Below are 13,002 nucleotides of genomic sequence, written 5' to 3'. Positions count from 1 at the left end.
ACACTACTGTTTTACACATCTGCTGTCGTTACTTAACAACTTACCAGGAAGATTTCCACACGCCAGGAAAATTAGATTCTCATCGTTAGTGTTAACAGCTCCAAAGTATAACACTGAGCCAGCGCCCCAGAATTTATTTCACCTATAACAGAAATTTTCGAGGCTATTTGTTTTTTTCCTTTTCTTCTCTTCCCTTTTTTCTCTTCTCTTTTTCTCTTTTTTATTGGTACATAATGCCCCGTGACGTTGCATTACTTATGGACTTGTTCCGTTACTTCCCTAGGATAAACTTCTAAGATATATTTAGGGCTCACGGGAAAACCAACTTAGTGACATGCTCCTTGGACCAGCAACTTTATGAACACGGGATACTGTGAGACAAAGCAGCAGAGTGACCTCAAAGGCCTCTGACCAACCGCTTCGAGATTCAGATGCACGTAGCCCCGGGACACAAGGAACAGTGTAATGGGTGGCTGGACATATAGGCCCTGGAGGCAGACAAGCCAGGCTCTGATCTCAGTTCTCTGTCATTTCTAACTGCGTGACTTCCAGGTAGTTTTGTAACCTCTCTGAGCTTCGGTCTCATAGCAAAGAAATAGTAGTAATTGCACCTCCCGTGTAAGATTGTTACTCTTAGGACTGAATGAAATGCCATGTGTAATTGTTCAACATGGTGCCCAGCTCTTGGTAAATTTTTGGTAATTATTCACATCTGTGAGATCTTGTTTGGATATGCCAATCAACACACGCATACACGCACACACATACACACATGCATGCACACAGATTTCTGCATTTTAATCATACTCTCCCTTCTCTCAACTACTTTTTTTCAAACAGAGATCTATTTGCTAAAATAAATTGAAATGGGTAAAGAATATGAGGCACAATTTATACTAGATATATCTGCAATTACTAACTCTGAATTAAACATATCCCTTCATGAATAATGAAGCAGAAATAGGCCAAAGGAAAAATGAGATAAGATCTTAAATCCATGTATTTTTAATTGCTTCATTATCTAAAATTTGCTATGAATAGCACTGGATACAGTTTGCTGTTTAAAGCACAAAAAGAAATAAGAATTTTCAGCCAAATCACAAAAGGCTATCAAAAATTAATTTTGTGTGCTGTGATCATTGAAAATGTAAGTGATTTTGAGGCAGAGTGACATTAAAAAATACCATTTATATGCTAATAATAAATGTATTTTCTTCATTTTGATGCAAAATAAATTTTATTTTCATTTTAATGAACTGTAATGAATTATAAGCGTTTTCCTTTTATCTCTGGGTAAAAGTTTGGGACAGATAGCAGAAGGTTGGCAGATGACAGGCAGAAGTTCTGAGAGGGAATGAAAATGGGGCAGGTCCCACAGGCTGGGTACCGAGCTCCTAAAACTGCATGGGAACCTTTGGAGTTGAGGTAGTTTTCTAGGTTTCTAGAAATTTCAAATAGTCAGACTGACCTCAGAGGTGGCCACCTACCCATTGGTGCCATACTAGAGAAAGGTATCTATGAACTATATTGAATTAATCATCCTTTATTTCTTATGTGGAGTGATATTCACATTCTGGAATTTGAAAGAGAGTACAGCTATGGGATTCCTGGCACAGGGAACACTCTCTGAAGGACAGTTTTCAACAATAATATTTATTATTTATCAAAGCCTTACTCTTACCTGGCACTTTGCTAAGTATTCAATCCATGCTTCTCTCTACTCTTCATGACAGCCCTAAGCAGTTAGCATTATTATAATCCCCACGTTACAGACAAGAAAATTGAACCTCAAAGGAGATAAGCCATTTCACAGACTGTCAATTGTGGAGTTTAGATTTGAACTCATATCTGTCTAGGAGTTAAGGGCAATACATTTACTTATGTATAACGTTGACTCCTTTTTAAAAAGAAGAAATAGAAAGAATGTTAACGTTGAACCCAATTAAATGAATTGCAAATGTTACAATTTCAGGCATCCGTGAGAAAAATGCGCATGGGGAGGACAGGAAGAAGGACACTGGGGGGTCCTAGGATGTCACTGTCCATTCTTCCTCCAGGATGCAGGAACCTGTGTGTCCTGGCTAAGTGAAAGCCTAATTAGTTATTTTGCCAGATCTGAAAGGATGGAGTGCCCGAGACTTTCACACACACACGTTGGGGCGCTGGGGAAAAACACCCAGAGCCCTGCTTGGCTGAGAGGCCCTTCATTCTTCACTGAGGAGCTGACACATTAGTCTCTCACATCGGACTTCTTTGAAGTGGGGAGCCAAGATTCCAAATTCATTTCCGTGTCCCCCCTTAGATCTTGGATCGCCTTTGCTGACTTGGTTGTTGATGCTAATTCCCTTTAACCAGGGTCTCTTTAAATGGGACCTTGTGAGTTATGGAGCAGTAATTCACCCCTTCAGAACTAGTGGACCCAAGGCCACAGGCTGGCTCCTATTAAATGGAAAGGTCTGAATTATTATCCTATAATTCACCTCTTGGAAGTGTCTTAATTCAATTACACCGTGTCCCTGAATGACTATTAAAAGAAATAGAAAAAGGGTTCTGGATCTTTTTTGTTACAATCCAAAGTAATTTGCAGGGCCAGGGAGTTCTTCTCTCGAGTTGTTAGGAAATTAAACAAAAAGATGAAAGAAAGTCACCTCTTATCACCTGGCAGGGCTGCACTGTGGACAATCAGTCGTGCTTTAACCCATGGGAACGTGGCAGGGGTCACAGCAATCAAGTGTCTCCTCTGTGACCAACTAAATCCTTCTGATTTATATCATCCCCCTCTTCTGATTGTTGAACTGTCCTCCTAGTAAGTCTGAGTTAAGACATGTTCTATTCTGTTATTACCTACCCCCTAGGACAACGTAAGCCTCTGCATAATAAATGCAGATGGCTAAGGCTGGGTGACCAGACTAGCTTCAAGAGAAGCAAAGATAATCCAGTTTCGGCAATAACCAAAGAACCTGAGATTCCCTTGGGTCTTGGTTTGGGTTCTCCCAGCAGCAGACCCCCGAGACAAGGATTCATACACGCATAGTTGATGTGAGAGGGGAACGCAGTGAGAATGGAGGGAAGGACACCAATTCAGGGTATCGAGTGAGATACTCCTACAGACAACTGAGGTTCAGGCCTGCTGGGGAGCCCTAGGGAATGGTGTGGCGGGGAGCGGTAGGGGGTGGCTGTATTTATTACCGACTTCCCTCAGGCACAGGATGCGAGCTGCTCAGGGAAACGACACATGGGCTAACTTTGTCCCTGCTGTCCTCATGCGCTTGAGGCCTTTAGGATTCTCATTTGGCCATCCGATGGGCTTTGTTCCACTTCACGTACACGGATATGGTCGAAAACTACAAAAAGCCTTTCTAAAGCTCAGAAACACTCATCCTCAGCTCCAAGCCACATCTATCGGTCAAAAAAAGGTACAGATAAAAGCTTGTACACTTCCAGGCTCAAATCCTCCCGTGGAATCGTGAGCAATTATTATTTGTCACGTGATAGTGAGCAGCTACTACCGAGACACCTGGGTTTCTCATCTACAAAAGGAGGCAGCATTTCCCAGGGTGCTGTGGGAAGCAAGCAACCTTGCTCAGGCCCTTACCTTGGTTGGACGCCTAACACACAAATGACCCCTGTGAGCCAATGGGGTTGGATGAGCCTTTGCTTTGGGGATGGGTGGGAATGCCATTTCTCCTGAATTGGGCAGGTCTTCAGTTCATCCCCCTCCCCCTTAACCTGGTCCATTTCTAACCTTCTGGCCAAGTTTACTTTCATATGCAGAGAGCAGATGGCTCCCAAGAACCTAAGTAGAGATCGCCCTCTGATGACTCACAGACCACATGGAGAGAACATATATGGTTTTAGACATCCTGCATGTTAAAATAAATGAATGTATTTACGACTTCAGATTTCTACTGAAATGTCAAAAGGTCTTGCCATACTCACACTGGGTCCAAATGCCATTCTGCAGCATTGGCTAGACGTGAGGGACAGATACTTCCAGCCTGGGTGAGCCCCCGCCCAGTGTCTCCCAGTTCCCATGACTCCCTATTTCAAATGGCCTGCTATCTGCCTTCCAATTACCTGCCTGGCCTCTGTAGGCATTTTTGACTTTATAACAACTGTCCTAGTTTTTTTGACCAGAAACAGATGCTCTAGACATACTCCTGCATAACAAAGGTCTATCCAAAATGTTGATCTTTCACCTCATTTTAATGAAGACTACTGAAACGTGAGTCATATAATCAGCTATGAATACAGTATGCAGAAGGATGGATGTTGCTGCTGCTTAGGATATACTAAGGGGGTGATTCTGGTTTGGAACAAGAAGCTGTGCTCCACCAGCAAGAATTAGAGAACCAGGCTGGGCAGTCATGGGACTGAAGGAACGAACGGGCACAAAGCTACCAATCTCAAACGCGCAGCCCACAGAGATGAGATAAGGCAGGCGCCCGCGCTCTAGTCTAATAGGCTTGTAATTGGCTGATCTCCATCTGCCTCTCGTGAACAGGGCATCCTTTGTACCTGGGGTGGTTATAGACATGGAAATGAGGGGCTGTGGGTGGTGATTACTTAATAAGGAAGAGTGGTGGGCATGCGGTGGAAAATCACTTCTGCGGAAGCATAAAGGAAACAGGTCGGCACTTTGCGATGTCTGGACGAGAGAGGGCCATCCCTGAGCTTCTGGCCCATCTGCTCATTTTCAGAAAACTTGCTGACCTCACCAACAGATTCCGTCCACGGGCATGTTCTGTTTAGCACAGATTTCCCAACCTCAGCAATTAGTGACATTTGGGGCTGGATCACGCTCTGTCGTTGGGGGGTGTCCTGCACATTGTGGGACTGTAGCTGCATCCTTGGCCTCCGTCTCCACCTGTGTGCTGTCTCCTGGTAGTAGCCCCCTACCCAGATATGAAACCACAAATACCTCCAGACATTGCCACCAAGGTCCCCTGGGAGGCAAAAATCACTCCTGGTAAGGAACCACTGGTTTTAGCCTGTGCAGCATTTATTTTTTCAAATGAGTGGACTCTCTTTCAAAATTAAGGACTACCGCTTTAAATTTTAACTTCTGGTCTCTCTAGGAGACGTTCAAATGAGTTAGCAGCACTGGATCCAGCTCCTTTCCTTTCCCTCTACATCTTGGCCTCCATTACCCCTCTAACCCCACGTCCTGTCCTTCTGCCCCACACCAATTCCTCCTCTCTACTCACTCTCCTCCAGTCACACAATTTCCTTTACAGATGTGCTCCTGCCTCAGGGCCTTTGCACTTGCTATTACTACTACCTGGACAACTTTCCCCCAGATATGAGCTTTTGCCCTGCTCCTTGCTTCCTTCACGTCTTCATCCAAGCATCACTTTCTTGGTGGCCATTCTACCTACAATTTCAACACTTCTCCCCACAGAAAATTCCCTATCCTCATTCCCAATTTTATTTTTTGTCATTAGCATTTATCTAAGAGGTTATATAAGCACCGGTCTTTACTCAACATCTTGATGTTTTTGCATTCATTTTATCTTTTAAAAAATACTGCACTGCAATATTATTTATCACGATCGCTGCGTTTTTTGCCATCCTCTCCTAAATTTTGCAAAGCATGTGCCTCATCTGTCTCACCCTAGTCCTGGCACTATTACATACATTGACTTATTTATCTTGCTTATTGTGTGTCCACCTCCAGCACAATGAAAGCTCCCTGAGGATGAGGCTGTTTTTAATCTACTTTGTGCACTGCATTAGATTCGGGCCTGGTATACAATGTGGGTACAATACATAACTAACAAATGAATTAACGAATTCCTGCCAGTCAATACTTAACTGCTGCTAAGATCCAGAATCCCAGTTTTATTCCTAAATTCAGCCATTCATTCGTTCTACAAACACATACAGGACACCCACTAAGTGCCAGGCACTGTGCTAGGTCCCAGGAAGGAAGAGGTGCGTGAGTTCCACCTGTCCTACAGCTCAGGGCTGGACGGGAGCCAATTACACTTTAGAGAAGTGCATGCTAGGATAGAGAGAAGCAGGAGGGTAGAACTTGAACGTGGAGGAGCTGGGTCACACGTCATGCCGTAACCGTGGGAGTAGAGGCAGCACAGAAGGTTTCCATCAGCACTGCATGGAAACTAGCACTCTAGTTTCCTGGGACCAAAGTTCTTCCCAAAGATCAAGAGACACAGTCTCTTTTTCCACAAATATTTACTGAGTATTCATTAGCAGCAAATCACTCGTGCAAACCCTACGAATACCAAATAGTTGGAAAGGGGAACCCAACTTAGATTTAGGACCCAACCCCAACTGAAATCGGTGGAGCTTCCCTGAAGACACAACATTTGAGTACTCTAAAAATGAGCTGACTAAAAAAAAAAAAAAAAAAAAAAAAAAAATGGAAAGGAGAGGGGGCAACCCAGGCAGAGCATAAAGTGCAAAGGCCCTGAGGTGGGAAGGAGCTAACAGCAGACCAATGGCACTGAATTGCAGACGGCAAGGTCTGAGTGAGATGTGAGGGAGATGGACAGGTAGGCAAAGGGTAAGTCTTACAGGATGCTTTGAGCACGTTTAGCATCCTGAACTTTATCCGTGGGGTCTGAGAAAAACCATCTGCCCTCAGCCTAGACACTGAGAACCAAAACTACGTTTTACTGTCTACCTGAACATGAATTTGTGCTACTCCTCTGACTTCGTTAGCATGGCTGACCCCCTCCCCCACCCCTCTGGCCCCTGCCAGGAGGCTCCTGCCTGGGCAAATGATCTGATATCCATTATAAGAACTAGAGAAAGGGGCGCCTGGGTGGCTCAGTCGGTTAAGCGGCTGACTTCGGCTCAGGTCACGATCTCATGGTCCGTGAGTTCGAGCCCCGCGTCGGGCTCTGTGCTGGCAGCTCAGAGCCTGGAGCCTGTTTCAGATTCTGTGTCTCCCTCTCTCTCTGCCCCTCCCCTGTTCATGCTCTGTCTCTCTCTGTCTCAAAAATAAATAAACGTTAAAAAAAAAAAAAAAAGAATAGAGAAAGACTCATCAGCTCTTCAGTGGGAAATACCAAGTTTATACTCACGTTTAATCCCTTCCCTCAAATCCACCGCTCAGTATATGCACCAACCCTGAACTCTTGCATTATTGTCCTCACCGAGTCCTAACCAAGCCCCCACTTTGAAATACCCCATCTTAAACTTCCAAGTCTCATTAAATTCTGACCTTGCCTTCCCTGCTCCATCTGAGACCCTGCCACCATTTGGCAGGGTGGGGGTGCTTTTGCTTACCGCCACAGGCGGTCCACCCCTCTCTCTCTCATCAACAGGTTGTGTTTGTGATATTAAGGGAGGGCTTCAGACCCGAGCCATGGAGGAAAGGTGAACAGGGAAATGACAAACAGGTGTAACAAGTCTGACACAGAATGAAGTCCAGAGAACATCTAGAAAGGGAACACTACTTGTAAATGGCATCCGGTTTTTCATAGCCACCTCCAAGCCACCTAAACAATCGGGAAAGAGCAGACAGAGCAAGTGGGGGACAAAGAAAACAAAAGCCAGGCAGGAGGCCTTGGTAAAAAGGGAAGGAAGTCCAGGAACAACACCACCACACCTGTTGTCCTGCTTCTCTCCAGCAGAACCCAGGCACCAAATTCCTTAAAGATGTTAAGTCACTTGCTTAACATACACACTGGAAACCGCACAGGCTTGGTTTTGTCTTTAATGAGGGGAAACTGCACCATAATTTTGTTTAGTCATTAAAATGCTCTATAGCAAATCTTGTCAACAAGAACAATTTAAAGGATTTTCATCAGTCTTAGTCAATGTCGAACAAGGTAGAGGTACAGCCTCTGCAACGAGACAAGTGAGATGTGAGAGCCCGAGACAGGCGGCCTGAGAGTCCTGCATCCGTTGCTGAGAGCGGTTTCCGCTCCACTTGCTTTTTCTGCTGTTCCAGCTTGCCAGTTTTCACATCCATCACCATGTCCTACTCCGCTTACACATAACAAAGTCATTCCGGGGGGTCTACAGGCATGTGTGTATGTGCACAGGCAAGGACAGGAAGGCAGAAACCAGGAATAGGTGGTATTACCCACACAGCAGGCAGACACTCTCTCTGGATTTAATTGTAAAAAGAAGAATCGTCCCTTACGTGTCTTTGTCTCCCACAAGATGCTACAGTCCATGAAAATCCTGTAAGAATTAGAGACCCCTGAGTGGAGGGAGAGCCCGCGATACATTGCAGAAAGTGGACCATTAGAGTATCACCCTGATCGACCGTCCAGCCCAGCTCTCTCTCCTGAATGTTACAATGTCAGACACCCATTCACATCTGTACCTGTTAGAACGCTTTTGCCAGCAATGACAAACATCCCAACTCAGACTGGTTTAAATGACATTTTCAAGGAAAGTCACAAAATGGAGTCACTTGTGCTAAGCCCCACATCAGCAAACTAAGATTTAACATGTGACCCACATGCAGTTTCAGCCTCCTCCAGGAATATAACCTTTAACCAGTCAAATTAAAATTATCTGGTCAGCACGAGTGAGGTAATCTGCCTGACACCTGCCTTTCCCCAAAGGAAGGTGACACTGCCTCAAGCAATCTACTCTTTGCCAGAAACTTCCTTTTTTCTTTCCCCTTTTGCTTATGAAAGCCTTCCATTTTATACAGTTCCTTGGAGCTCCTTTCGAGTTTCATGGGACCAAAACTTTTCCCAAAGATCAAGAGACACAACCCCGAAGAGCCAAAGCAATCTTGAAAAAGAAAACCAAAAGCAGGAGGGATCACAATCTCGGACTTCAAGATATATTACAAAGCTGTAATCATGAAGACAGTATGGTACTGGCACAAAAACAGACATTCAGATCAATGGAACAGAATAGAGAACCCAGAAATGGACCCACAAACATATGGCCAACTAATCTTTGACAAAGCAGAAAAGAATATCCAGTGGAATAAAGACAGTCTCTTTAGCAAATGGTGCTAGGAAAACTGGACAGTGACACGCAGAAGAATGAACCTGGACCACTTTCTTACACCAGACACAAAAATAATCTCAACATGGATGAAAGACCTCAATGTAAGACAGGAAGCCATCAAAATCCTCGAGGAGAAAGCAGGCAAAAACCTCTTTGACCTTGGCCACAGGAACTTCTTACTCAACACGCAAAAATGAACTATTGGGACCTCATCAGAATAAAAAGCTTCTGCACAGTGAAGGAAACACTCAGCAAAACTAAAAGGCAACCAATAGAATGGGTTAGTATCCAAAATCTATAGAGAATTTTTCAAACTCAACACCCAAAAAACAAATAATCCAGTGAAGAAATGGGCAAAAGACATGAATAGACATTTCTCCAAAGAAGACATCCAGATGGCCAACTGACACATGGAAAAAATGCTCAACATCACTCATCATCCAGGAAACACAAATCAAAACAATGAGATACCACCTTACACCTGTCAAAATGGCTAACATTAACTCAGGCAACAACAGATGTTGGCAAGGATGTGGAGAAAGAGGATCTCTTTTGCACTGTGGCTGGGAATGAAAACTGGTGGAGCCACTCTGGAAAACAGTATGGAGGTTCCTCAAAAAACTAAAAATAGAACTACCCTATGACCCAGCACTACTAGGTATTTATCAAAGGGATTCAGGTGTGCTGTTTTGAAGGGGCACACGCACCCCCATGTTTATAGCAGTGCTATTGATAATAGCCAAAGTATGGAAAGAGCCCAAATGTCCATTAACAGATAAGTGGATAAAGATGTGGTATATATATATATAATGGAGTATTACTTGGCAATCAAAAAGAATGAAATCTTGCCATCTGCAACTATGTGGATGGAACTGGAGGGTATTATGCTAAGTGAAATTAGTCAGTCAGAGAAAGACAAATATCATATGACTTCACTCATATGAGGACTTTAAGAGATAAAACAGATGAACATAAGGGATGGGAAACAAAAAATAATATAAAAACAGGGAGGGGGAACAAAACATAAGAGACTCTTTAATATGAAGAACAAACAAGAGTGTTACTGAAGGGATTGTGGGAGGAGTGATGGGCTAAATGGGTAAAGGGTTTAAGGAATCTACTCCTGAAATCATTGCACCATGTGCTAACTTGGATACAAATTATAAAAAAATAAATTATTAGATAAAAAAAAAAAGTCAAGAGGCACAGTCTCTTTTTCCACAAACATTTACTGAGGATCCATTAGAAGCAAATCACTCTTGAATACCCTAAGAATGATAAGAAATTATCATTTGATCAAATTGTCACTTAGATACCCCACCATAATCTTCAGCTGAATGCATCTAAATCAAGCCTCATGACAGAGTCTGCAACATGTGGATTCTGGGACCAGACAGTCTAGATTTGAAATCCCATCTCTGCCACTTACTAACTGTGTGATCTTGGGAAGCCACTTAACCCCTGTACCTTAGGCCTCCATTTGGAAAATGAGCATCATGATGTTCGCTCCACTCCTGGGTTGCTGAATGATTGTAACCTGTCCAAGAATGGCGCTTAGTACACAGTGAGCTCCATATGCATTTGAGTCTTATTTAACCCCTGAAAGCCACACCCAAACTTGAATCTCCTTTTGGGATTCATCTCAGAAAATGGCACCACCCTCTGCCCAGGCACCAACACCAGACTAGACTACATCCCACAGTGCTCTCTTTCTTACATTATTTATGACAAATCCAATTTTAAATGGTTATTTGGGGGGCACCTGGGGGACTCAGTCGTTTAGGTGTCTGACTTCAGCTCAGGTCAGAATCTCATGGTTTGTGATTTTGAGCCCTGTGTCAGTCTCTGTGTTGACAACTCAGAGCCTGGAGCCTGCTTCAGATTCTTTGTCTCCCTCTTTCTCTGCTCCTCCCCCTCCCTCCCTCCTATCCTCCCCTTCTCTGTCTCTCAAATATATAAACTTAAAAAAAATTTTTTAAGTAAAAAAAAAAGGTTATTTGGTTATTATGAGTTTAATGTCTGTTCCTCTCTCCCACTCAACTCTAAGATCTAAGGCAGTTGAGACTCTGTGCCCTGTTTATCAGTGACTGGCACACAGTACTAAATGAACGAGGAAATGAAACATTTGGAGGTCTCATGAACCGTGAACAATTAGAAACTTTTAAGAAGTTATGAAAATTGAAATAGATGATGATACATGGAGTGTGATATTGTGATTTGTAATAAGAAATATATATTTGGTCTTCGTCCTCATTTCTGGCATAGAGCTCCTAATACCTTTATAATTTTTAGTGTTAAGAGTGATCAGGTGTCTTCTCTTATGTTAATGAGGTAGTTGTTGGGTGTGTCTAAGGATGGGGGCCGGTTGCCAGTAGACCAGCCCTGTGATCAGAGGTTTGAAACTGTCAGTCCCCACTTCCCACGCCCCCCAACCCAATCCAGGAAAGGGAGAGGGGCTCAAGATTGAGTTCCATCACCAAAGATCAGAATTAATCATGCCTCTGTAAAGAAGCCTCCATAAAACCCCAAAAGGACAGGTGTGGAGAGCTGGGTTGGTGAACATGTGCACCTGTGCCCAGAGAGCGCTTGGAAGCTCTGCACCCTTTCCCCACACCTTGCCCTATGTATCTCTTCCCTTTGGCCATATCCTTTTGTGATGAACTTATGATCTACTAAGCAAAATGTTTCTCTGAGTTCTGTGAGCTGCTCTAGCAAATTTAACAAACCCCAGAAGAGGGTCAATGGAACCTCTGACTTACAGCCAGTTGGTTAGAAGTACAGGTAACAACTTGGGTTTGTAACCGGCGTCCAAAGTGGGCAGAAGGGGCGGAGGAGGACAGTCTTGTAGGACTGAGCCCTTACCCTGTGGGATCTGATATAGACAGTGTCAGAATTAAGCTGAATTGTAGGACATCCAGCTGGTGTCTGCGAATTCTTTGTTGGTGTGGGTCAATCTCTCTCTCTCTCTCTCTTTCTCTCTCTCTCTCTCTCTCTCTCTCTCTCTCTCTCTCTCTCTCACACACACACACACACACACACACACCTGATTGGTGACCAGAACTCTTTCAGGGGGAAAAAAATCATTCAATGCTTTGCTTGATGACACAGCCTGGAAAGGCAGAAGATGTTGTGTGTGTACAACTAAGATTACCTTTGTCTGGTCTGCTTGACTACTTTTTCTTTAGGATGATAGGGAAACAATGCTTAAAAATGTGACTTGAAGCCATTGGACAGGTGGAGTTGGGAGAGGCTGGAGGAGGGGGGAAAGGGCACAGTTTCCAAAAGAAGAAGGCTGCCCATGTCATTGGCAACTACATGGATGGAACTGGAGGGTATTAAGCTAAGCGAAATTAGTCAGATAAAGACAAATATCATATGATTTTACTCATATGAAGACTCAAAGACACAGAACAGATGAACACAAGGGAAAGGAAGCAAAAATAATATAAAAACATAGAGGGAGACAAAACATAACAGACTCTTAAATGTGGAGAACAAACAGGGCTACTGGAGGGGTTGTGGGAGGCGGGATGGGCTAAATGGGTAAGGGGCACTAAGGAATCTACTCCTGAAATCATTGTTGCACTATATGCTAACTTGGATGTAAATTTTAAAAGATAAAATAAAATAAACATTTATATGAAGAAGAAAAAAGAAGAAGAAGAGGAAGAAGGCTGCCCAGAAGGTCATGTGATGCTTCGGTATTCTGAGTCTTCACCTTTCTTAAGCTAAGGCCGTATCTCCTGCTACTTGCTAGGTGTTTAACCAGATGTCCTTCAGATTCTCAAACCAAACAACCCAAAACTGGAGTCAGTCAGCTTCTCCCCCAAAATGTCCTCTCCTGTGTTTGTGACATTAACATTCACCTAATCACCCAGCACTAATCAAAGAAGTCATTCTTGATTCTATCCTTCTTTCTTCACCCTCCTCTTGCCCCATTCTCCCCCACAGATATTAGATTGGAATTGAGATTCAGAGTTCTTCCTACGATATCCAGATGGGAAGTTTGAAGAGTTTGCTACAGAGCTTGGCCCAAGACAAGGCTCCATATGTAAG

General features: G+C 43.6%; 1 long non-coding RNA gene across 1 annotated transcript in view; it reads right to left on the bottom strand.

Annotated features, from left to right (window-relative positions):
- LOC122210133 overlaps positions 1 to 13,002 on the bottom strand; it is a 113,176-nt gene that overhangs the window by 88,019 nt on the left and 12,155 nt on the right. The window contains exon 4 of the long non-coding RNA XR_006197928.1: positions 45 to 142. This is a non-coding gene — a long non-coding RNA (uncharacterized LOC122210133). The remainder of the gene's footprint in view (positions 1 to 44; positions 143 to 13,002) is intronic.

The sequence above is a fragment of the Panthera leo genome, chromosome E3, assembly GCF_018350215.1.
Source record: "Panthera leo isolate Ple1 chromosome E3, P.leo_Ple1_pat1.1, whole genome shotgun sequence".
Classification (NCBI taxonomy): Eukaryota; Metazoa; Chordata; class Mammalia; order Carnivora; family Felidae; genus Panthera; species Panthera leo.
Note: the sequence above shows the minus strand (reverse complement) of the source record. Positions and strands in the feature narration are given on the sequence as shown.